Here is a 10,436-nt window from a genome sequence, read left to right on the forward strand (position 1 = left end):
ACATGGAATATTGAAGAAAATCTACCACCAGAACCAGGTATTGTAAACCAAGCGCACTCACATGCTGGGATGGGCCCTCGCAGTCAAGATCCGGTGTTACTTTAGTTTCTTGTGCCTCATTTCCACAAAAAAAGACTCTATAAATTGTAACCGCAGGTAGACCTCCATGAATTTGCCGTCCTCTTTCTCCTCCCTAGCCAGGGACCCGGTAACGTAACTTGGCTCTCAACAATTTCTGCGCATGTTTGGTTGTCTGATAAAAAAATCTAATATTTTTGGATACCTAAAGGAGATCTGCCACCATGATGAAGGATTGTACACCAAGCACACTGACATACTGGTGTGTGCCCCCTCTAGCAGGATACACTCTTCTCTTAGCTTTATATGCCCTTGTCGTTACAAAAAGTGGCTTCTATAATTATGCAAATAAGCCTCAGTGGTGTTAATGGATCCTGGAGCCCCTCAGTCTCATTTGCATAATTTGTTTTTCTTCAAAACAAAGAATGGGAAGCTTAAAGAAGATCAGATCCTGCCGGAGAGGGCACACACCAGTATGTCAGTGTACTTGGTGTACAATCCTTTATCCTTATGGTAGATATCTTTTAAAAATTTAAGCATTTTTCCAGAGGTTAACACAACTGAAATAAGAGGGAAGTTTTTTGATTACTGAATTTAAAAGACTGCTACAAATTTGTCACCATGCGTAACCTAAATTTTTTTTTGTATATTATTTCAATAAAACACAAATTTAAAAAAATCCTACAATAATTTTTTTTTTAAAATGATGATAATAGATAATACTTGCCTTCGCCTACAACAATAATAATAAAAATAATAATTTCTTACCAAAAACAGAGGTCTGCTCACAAGAAGATTTGTAAATACACTTTCCAAGTGACAGCCGATGGTCTTTGTCCTTACACACACATCCTTTCCTGCATTTTTTTATACATTTTTCTCCTGAAACTGGACAGTAATCATCACAGCCCGAGCAGGGGTTCCATATCATATCATCGGGACACTCTCCTTCTAAAAAAATTTTAAAAATTTTTTTCAGGCTATGATTGTTCTGCTCCGGAGTCATACAAATACATTCATTCATCTTCTGGAATTGTAAGGAAATGTAAGATTTCCCCTAAATGTTCTTACCTTTTTGCGGGATGTAGGGACATTGTGAGCCTGGAAAGCACGCTCCATTATGGAGGAAATATGCAGGTTCTTTGCATGCACAGCCTCTCTTACATCCACTATGACAACTGTTCCCCGCAATAGGACATTTGGACCAGCAGCCGGCACAGTCAGATTCTTCTGCATCAGGAGGACAGGTTAGGGCAGAATCTAAATTTAATAACAAAAATGAGAAAGATATTCAATTGTTTTTCCTTCTACATGTGAACAAAACGAGAGGACAATAAAATGCAACATTGTCCAGGTCCAGGGTTAAAGAAACATCATCAATACAATTATACTTATACTAATTAACTTGCAAGTGACTGAAACTGTTAATGTTTCCTTTTTTTTCTCCATCTTACCCAGACTACATGATAACTTCTTCAAGCCATGACTTAAAGAGGTATTCCCATGAAGACAAGTTTCTTAAATGTACTCAGATTTACAAAATAACATGTTCTCTAAAATTACTGTTATTAACAACAATACAGTACTTTACAGATATAATTCCAACCTGTCTATCAGTCCTGGTCTACACAATTTCACTTGCCCCTGGTTTCTGATCTTGGATCTTCTGACAGAGTTGCAGCCATCTTGCCTGGCACTGTGGAGCTGAGTTTTTCTCTGCCTCTAGCCCCTCCCCCCTCTATTCCTAGACAGAGCACACACTGATACACAGACAATGACTTCCGGCAAACAACAGAAGCAGCAAGAGGAGAGCTACAAGCCACAGACAGATAAGTTCTTTATCCAAGGGTTGGTGGAGATCTGATCAGGGTTGGCACATCAGATCTGATGGTGTGGCAGCACAGAGATGTAGCAGAGGAGAGTATTTCATTGTGTGCTATATGCATCTCATGGATCTTATCTTTTATCTGCCTCATCTCTCTTTACTAGGACAATGTTCAGAAGGTAAATGAAAGTGTATATATACCCTGTATCCTGATAATCTAAGCACATTGTCAGTACACAGTATCTCACAGCACAGAGGAATCATGAAGTGTATGCTCAGAGAGTCCCCGTCCACACTCTGGAATATTACACTGACCATCACTGTGTGATAGGACCTGCCTAATTGACAACCGAACAGCCAATCTGGTAAACTGACTCGCCAATGAACTAGCGATGGCTATAATTGGCCAGGGGGTGTCATAGCCATGGCTAGGTACTAGGGGCATCAATTTTCTGGATTGGCCGCACACACCGAACCCAACACTGAGATCTACTATTGGGTCATCTCTAATGATAATTAATAACAATGAGTTAACAAACTTTCATCCGTGTTAACCAGCACTGTAATACTGTAATAATAGCTCCTTTACCATATTTCATCAGCTCTTCCTGGGTTCCCATTCAGTGCAGTAATGGGCCCAACGAGTGACCAGAGCAGCCAATGCATTGCTGAATGGTGATGTGTCATGTATGTCTGTATGACCTATGGTGGGGGAATGGGTCGGCTGCCAAACCCCAACATAACACAGACCAGGAGACTTTTAGGAACCAAGGCTCCATCTAAACCAGATCAGAATTCTTCTGTACGGCACAAGCCATGGAGTAGCCGAAGATGAGACTTACCACCTTCGGAGGGGCATTCGGCAGCGGGGATACAGGCTCCTTTATATATTTTCTGCCCCTCTGTCTTGCACACACAGCCCACTCTACATCCAGCTGGACAGACCACATCTTTTTTTTGACAATATGAGCCGCAGCCCGAGCAGTCGGACCACTTGGCTCCTATGGGGCAGATAACTGCAAATAACAGCAGAATACATATGTTTTATGTCTATCACATATACAAAGATATACATATACATTATGTTGTGTCTTACGTGATAAAAATCTACAATCCACACTGGTGGAACCTGGAAAAAAACATATTTAAACTTTATCAGAAAATGTTGCTAAAGATAGATAAACATAGGTGAATAGGGAGATTATAGATAGATGCATAGATAGAGATTAGCTGGATGGATAGATAAACATAGGTGAATAGGGAGATTATAGATAGATGCATAGATAGAGATTAGTTGGATGGATTTTTAACAACAAAAAAAATATATAATCGGATTGACTGTTCTCTGCTGGATATACAAATGGGGAATTAAAATGGTTCACTATATTTACTCAGAGTGCAATGCTCCAATAGATAGGGGGTCTTTTATCTTATTTTTCCCCTTTTTTGAGCTTTTTTGCGCCTTTTGTGAGTCTATTTTTTACACCAGATTTGTCTTTGTCAAATTAAGTTTTTTTTTGAGCCTTAAAGGCACAATTTTGTTGTGCTATCACACCATTGGCTTTCCTACGCATGGTCAGGACTGGCATGTTGTTGTTCTTGTATTTGCCCCCATATAGGCTACAAATCAATGTTACATAAGGTGCAAACATCTGGAAGCAGGAGAAATACAAAGACAAATTAGGCGAAAACCAGGAAACTGCTACAGGGTGAACTCCAGCCAAATGCTGGAAAAAGGCCCAAAAAACTGCACAAATACCCAAATTCGCTCAAAAAGTCACTAAAAAAGGTGCATCAGACTAAGATAAACAGCTAGATGATAGATAGGAGATAGATAGATAGATAGATAGATAGATATTAGATAGATAGGAGATAGATAGATAGATAGATAAATAGATAGATAGATAGATATGAGATAGATAGATAGGAGATAGATAGATAGATATGAGATAGATAGATAGATAGATAGATAGATAGATAGATATTAGATAGATAGGAGATAGATAGATAGATAGATAGATAGATAAATAGATAAATAGATAGATAGATAGATATGAGATAGATAGATAGATAGATAGATAGATAGGAGATAGATAGATAGATAGATAGATATGAGATAGATATGAGATAGATAGATAGATAGATAGATAGATAGATAGATAGATAGGAGATAGATAGATAGATAGATAGATAGATAGATAGATAGATAGATAGATAGATATGAGATAGATATGAGATAGATATGAGATAGATAGATAGATAGATAGATAGATAGATAGATAGATATGAGATAGATAGATAGATAGATAGATAGATAGATAGATAGATAGATAGATAGATAGATATGACATAGATGGATAGATAGATATGACATAGATGGATATGAGAGAGACAGATGAGTAGAAAAATATGACACATTAAAAGACTAAGCCGCATACAAAGGCATAATGAAGGTGTTTCTCTTACCTAAAATCATCAGTAAACCATACATTTCCAATTCCATGGTGATTATTATCTACAAAACATAAGAATATATCAAAACAATAAGCATCAGACTAATTCAATAATACGTTATCTCTACTGTGACTACCAGGTAAGTCCTCAGTCCTGTTCTGTTAATGGAGGAGCTGTACAGGGATCGGTGGTGACTTACCTGCAGTGACTGCCCAGGTAACACTGATGCTTATGACCTCTCATTGGTTGTTTATCTTATTCCAGATTTGGGGTTAATTTGTCCTGTGTTACACGCTGTATTGTGTGTGAGATCCATTATATTATAACACCTGTTCACACAATGAGACTTTCTACAGATCATTCATTCTAAAAGGTGAAGGAAGACAGAAGAATCTTAGAATCTTGACTTTTTTGCTTTATGTGTTTTGATACTTTTTTTCAGTTTGTAATCCTGAAGAGGGATAGACAGACATCTCCTAAAAGTTATTCTGCCAAACCTGCCATAACTGACAACAGCAGAAGGTCCTGGACTCCTATTTACAGTTTTTGAAGCTGTCCTCCAGTTTGGAGCTGTACATTTTCCAGGTCTATAATGATAATTCTGGATAAATTCCAAAAGTTTCCGATGTATTTCATTTTAAGTTCCACCATTTTGATAACTGCAAGTTAGAAAAAAAGAATAAAAAGTAAACTAAATTTTGAGTAGATCAACAGTATAGTAATTATCAGAAGATATAATAAGAGTAAAGATATAATAAGAGTAGCCTGTGCTCTTCTATCTACCAGTGACTTTATATTCATCTCTACCTTAATTCAAACCTCTCATGCACGTCTCCAGGACTTCTCCCGAGCTGCACCAATTCTCTGGAATGACCTTCCCCGGACAATCAAACTAATTCCCACCCTCCAAGTTTCAAACCTGCTTTAAAAACCCATCTCTTTAAGCAAGCCTATCAAACTCACTAACAGCATGAAATTTCAACTCTCTCTCTTTACTAATCCATCCTGTGTCCTATCTCCCATCTGTTATCCAGCAAACACCAGAAACATACTAAGCTCCAGGCTTCTCTGCGGTCAATTTCACCTTGGACTTTGTATACAAAAAGGCGGCTGAATTTTTATTTATTAAATTATTTTATACTGTTCCCATAAAAAATGCATGGACCATTATATAAGCTGTTATAACTCTTGTGTCACGCCTTCATCCTCATAGACTGTAAGCTCTTGTGTCACCCACTCATCCTCATAGACTGTAAGCTCTTGTGTCACCCACTCATCCTCATAGACTGTAAGCTCTTGTGTCACCCCCTCATCCTCATAGACTGTAAGCTCTGGTGTCACCCCTCATCCTCATAGACTGTAAGCTCTTGTGTCACCTCCTCATCCTTATAGAGTGTAAGCTCTTGTATCTCCCTCTCATCCTCATAGACTGTAAGCTGTTGTGTCACCCACTCATCCTCATAGACTGTAAGTTCTTGTGTCACCCCCTCATCCTCAAAGACTGTAAGCTCCAGTGTCACCCCCTCATCCTCATAAACTGCATGCTCTCGTGTCACTCTCTCATCCTCATAGACTGTAAGCTCTTGTGTCACCCCCTCATCCTCATAGACTGTAAGCTCTTGTGTCACCCCCTCATCCTCATAGACTGTAAGCTCTTGTGTCACCCCCTCATCCTCATAGACTGTAAGCTCTTTTGTCACCCCCTCATCCTCATAGACTGTAAGCTCTTGTGTCACCCCTCATCCTCATAGACTGTAAGCTCTTGTGTCACCCACTCATCCTCATAGACTGTAAGGTCTTGTGTCACCCCCTCATCCTCATAGACTGTAAGCTCTTGTGTCACCTCTTCATCCTCATAGACTGTAATCTCTTCTGTCACCCCCTCATCCTCATAGACTGTAAGCTCTTATGTCACCCCTCATCCTCATAGACTGTAAGCTCTTGTGTCATACCCTCATCCTCATAGACTGTAAGGTCTTGTGTCACCCCCTCATCCTCATAGACTGTAAGCTCTTGTGTCACCTCTTCATCCTCATAGACTGCAAGCTCTTGTGTCACCCCCTCATCCTCATAGACTGTAAGCTCTTGTGTCACCTCCTCATCTTCATAGTCTGTAAGTTCTTGTGTCATCCCCTCATCCTCATAGACTGTAAGCTCTTGTGTCACCCCCTCATCCTCATAGTCTGTAAGCTCTTATGTCCCCCTCATCCTCATAGACTGTAAGTTCTTGTGTCACCCCCTCATCCTCATAGACTGTAAGCTCTCGTGTCATCCCCTCATCCTCATAGACTGTAAGCTCTTGTGTCACCCCCTCATCCTCATAGACTGTAAGCTCTTGTGTCACCCCCCTCATCCTCATAGACTGTAAGCTCTTGTGTCACCCCCTCATCCACATAGACTGTAAGCTCTTGTGTCACCCCCTCATCCTCATAGACTGTTATATCTTGTGTCACCCCCCATCCTCATAGACTGTAAGCTCTTGTGTCACCTCCTCATCCTTATAGAGTGTAAGCTCTTGTATCACCCTCTTATCCTCATAGACTGTAAGCTCTTGTGTCACCCCCTCATCCTCAAAGACTGTAAGCTCCTGTGTCACCCCCTCATCCTCATAAACTGCATGCTCTCGTGTCACTCTCTCATCCTCATAGACTGTAAGCTCTTGTGTCACCCCCTCATCCTCATAGACTGTAAGCTCTTGTGTCACCCCCTCATCCTCATAGACTGTAAGCTCTTCTGTCACCCCCTCATCCTCATAGACTGTAAGCTCCTGTGATCAGGGCCCTTCCTCCTATTGATCCATATGACAGTTTGTTCTTTATAATGTAATATTATATTTGTTCTGTCCCCTATGATATGTTATATAAATAAAGATTATTAATATTATTAAGAAAAGAGATGAAGAAGAATAACCTTTAACCTGCAGATCTCAGGATGACCCTGGAGTAAGACATGTGACCTGTAACCATCCGGTAATAGACAAAGTAGAGTCCGGTTATGTCCTGTAGAAGTTTCCGGGCTCCTGCGGGATGTTTGCGTTGGCTTAATATTAGGAAATGACTCGTTACTTTATCTATGAGCTTCTTGTTCTGATACTCTAACGAGTGACTGTAGAAGATAATGAGACACTTTGTATTGATTTTGTTTTTACAGAACCTTCCGGAACTGTTTGTCTGTTCCTTGCAGGGACACGAGATTGGAAGAGGAACGGAGACATTTCACCATTGAATATTTTGGCAATGAAGTTAATTGATTTAAAGGCAAAGCTGATAACTAATATATATATAATTTTGAATATAAAAATGGGTGGGAGTAGTACAAGCTGTGTAGTGTAATACAGTCTATGGAGGATGGGAGTAGTACAAGCTGTGTAGTGTAATACAGTGTATGGAGGATGGGAGGAGTAGTACAAGCTGTGTAGTGTAATACAGTGTATGGAGGATGGGAGGAGTAGTACAAGCTGTGTAGTGTAATACAGTCTATGGAGGATGGGAGTAGTACAAGCTGTGTAGTGTAATACAGTGTATGGAGGATGGGAGGAGTAGTACAAGCTGTGTAGTGTAATACAGTGTATGGAGGATGGGAGGAGTAGTACAAGCTGTGTAGTGTAATACAGTGTATGGAGGATGGGGGGAGTAGTACAAGCTGTGTAGTGTAATACAGTGTATGGAGGATGGGAGTAGTACAAGCTGTGTAGTGTAATACAGTGTATGGAGGATGGGAGGAGTAGTACAAGCTGTGTAGTGTAATACAGTGTATGGAGGATGGGAGGAGTAGTACAAGCTGTGTAGTGTAATACAGTGTATGGAGGATGGGGGGAGTAGTACAAGCTGTGTAGTGTAATACAGTGTATGGAGGATGGGGGGAGTAGTACAAGCTGTGTAGTGTAATACAGTGTATGGAGGATGGGGGGAGTAGTACAAGCTGTGTAGTGTAATACAGTGTATGGAGGATGGGAGTAGTACAAGCTGTGTAGTGTAATACAGTGTATGGAGGATGGGGGGAGTAGTACAAGCTGTGTAGTGTAATACAGTGTATGGAGGATGGGAGTAGTACAAGCTGTGTAGTGTAATACAGTCTATGGAGGATGGGGGTAGTACAAGCTGTGTAGTGTAATACAGTGTATGGAGGATGGGAGTAGTACAAGCTGTGTAGTGTAATACAGTGTATGGAGGATGGGAGTAGTACAAGCTGTGTAGTGTAATACAGTGTATGGAGGATGGGGGGAGTAGTACAAGCTGTGTAGTGTAATACAGTGTATGGAGGATGGGAGTAGTACAAGCTGTGTAGTGTAATACAGTCTATGGAGGATGGGAGTAGTAGTACAAGCTGTGTAGTGTAATACAGTCTATGGATGATGGGAGTAGTACAAGCCGTGTAATGTAATACAGTCTATGGAGGATGGGAGTAGTACAAGCTGTGTAGTGTAATACAGTGTATGGAGGATGGGGGGAGTAGTACAAGCTGTGTAGTGTAATACAGTCTATGGAGGATGGGAGTAGTACAAGCTGTGTAGTGTAATACAGTCTATGGAGGATGGGAGTAGTAGTACAAGCTGTGTAGTGTAATACAGTGTATGGAGGATGGGAGTAGTACAAGCTGTGTAGTGTAATACAGTCTATGGATGATGGGAGTAGTAGTACAAGCTGTGTAGTGTAATACAGTCTATGGATGATGGGAGTAGTAGTACAAGCTGTGTAGTGTAATAGAGTGTATGGAGGTTGGGAGTAGTAGTACAAGCTGTGTAGTGTAATACAGTGTATGGAGGATGGGAGTAGTAGTACAAGCTGTGTAGTGTAATACAGTGTATGGAGGATGGGAGTAGTAGTACAAGCTGTGTAGTGTAATACAGTCTATGGATGATGGGAGTAGTAGTATAAGCTGTGTAGTGTAATACAGTGTATGGAGGATGGGGGGAGTAGTACAAGCTGTGTAGTGTAATACAGTGTATGGAGGATGGGAGTAGTAGTACAAGCTGTGTAGTGTAATACACGTTGATTGCGTTGATTTTCCCTGTATTGCCCGGGTTTTTGGCGCGCGAGATCGGATTGTGGCGCATAGGTGCTGGCATGCACGCGACGGAAATCGGGGGCGTGGCCTAATGTTAACCCGATGGATTCAGAAAAACCGGCGCATTTAAAAAAAGAACAAGTGTTGCTTACCTTCACCAGGTATAGAATGGTGCATTCCGGCGGACCTAGGGGAACTTCAGCGCAGCAGCGACATTTGGTGCACATCAGAGGAACTGCCTTAGTGAATTGCCAGAAGACCCGAATCCACCGCACAGAACACGCCGCTGGATCGCGAATGGAACGGGTAAGTAAATCTGCCCCGTTGTGTAGTGTAATACAGTTTATGGATGATGGGAGTAGTACAAGCTGTGTAGTGTAATACAGTCTATGGAGGATGAGGGGAGTAGTACAAGCTGTGTAGTGTAATACAGTCTATGGAGGATGGGGGGAGTAGTACAAGCTGTGTAGTGTAATACAGTCTATGTAGGATGGGAGTATTACAAGCTGTGTAGTGTTATACAGTGTATGGAGGATGGGGGGAGTAGTACAAGCTGTGTAGTGTAATACAGTGTATGGAGGATGGGAGTAGTACAAGCTGTGTAGTGTAATACAGTCTATGGAGGATGGGAGTAGTACAAGCTGTGTAGTGTTATACAGTGTATGGAGGATGGGAGTAGTACAAGCTGTGTAGTGTAATACAGTCTATGGAGGATGGGAGTAGTACAAGCTGTGTAGTGTTATACAGTGTATGGAGGATGGGAGTAGTACAAGCCGTGTAGTGTAATACAGTGTATGGAGGATGGGGGGAGTAGTACAAGCTGTGTAGTGTAATACAGTCTATGGAGGATGGGAGTAGTACAAGCTGTGTAGTGTAATACAGTGTATGGAGGATGGGAGTAGTACAAGCTGTGTAGTGTAATACAGTGTATGGAGGATGGGAGTAGTACAAGCTGTGTAGTGTAATACACTCTATGGAGGATGGGAGTAGTACAAGCTGTGTAGTGTAATACAGTGTATGGAGGATGGGGGGAGTAGTACAAGCTGTGTAGTGTAATACAGTGTATGGAGGA

The 10,436-nt window shown here is 41.1% G+C and overlaps 1 long non-coding RNA gene across 1 annotated transcript; it reads right to left on the bottom strand.

The window, feature by feature from the left end:
• Positions 1–4,319: 4,319 nt before the first annotated feature.
• LOC140065546 (uncharacterized) lies at positions 4,320–5,013 on the bottom strand. The gene is made up of 3 exons (XR_011847946.1): positions 4,855–5,013; positions 4,557–4,723; positions 4,320–4,418 (listed from the first exon to the last, which is right to left on the bottom strand). It is a non-coding gene; the product is annotated as an uncharacterized lncRNA (long non-coding RNA).
• Positions 5,014–10,436: the final 5,423 nt, after the last annotated feature.

Source organism: Engystomops pustulosus, chromosome 6 (genome assembly GCF_040894005.1).
Source record: "Engystomops pustulosus chromosome 6, aEngPut4.maternal, whole genome shotgun sequence".
Taxonomy (NCBI): domain Eukaryota; kingdom Metazoa; phylum Chordata; class Amphibia; order Anura; family Leptodactylidae; genus Engystomops; species Engystomops pustulosus.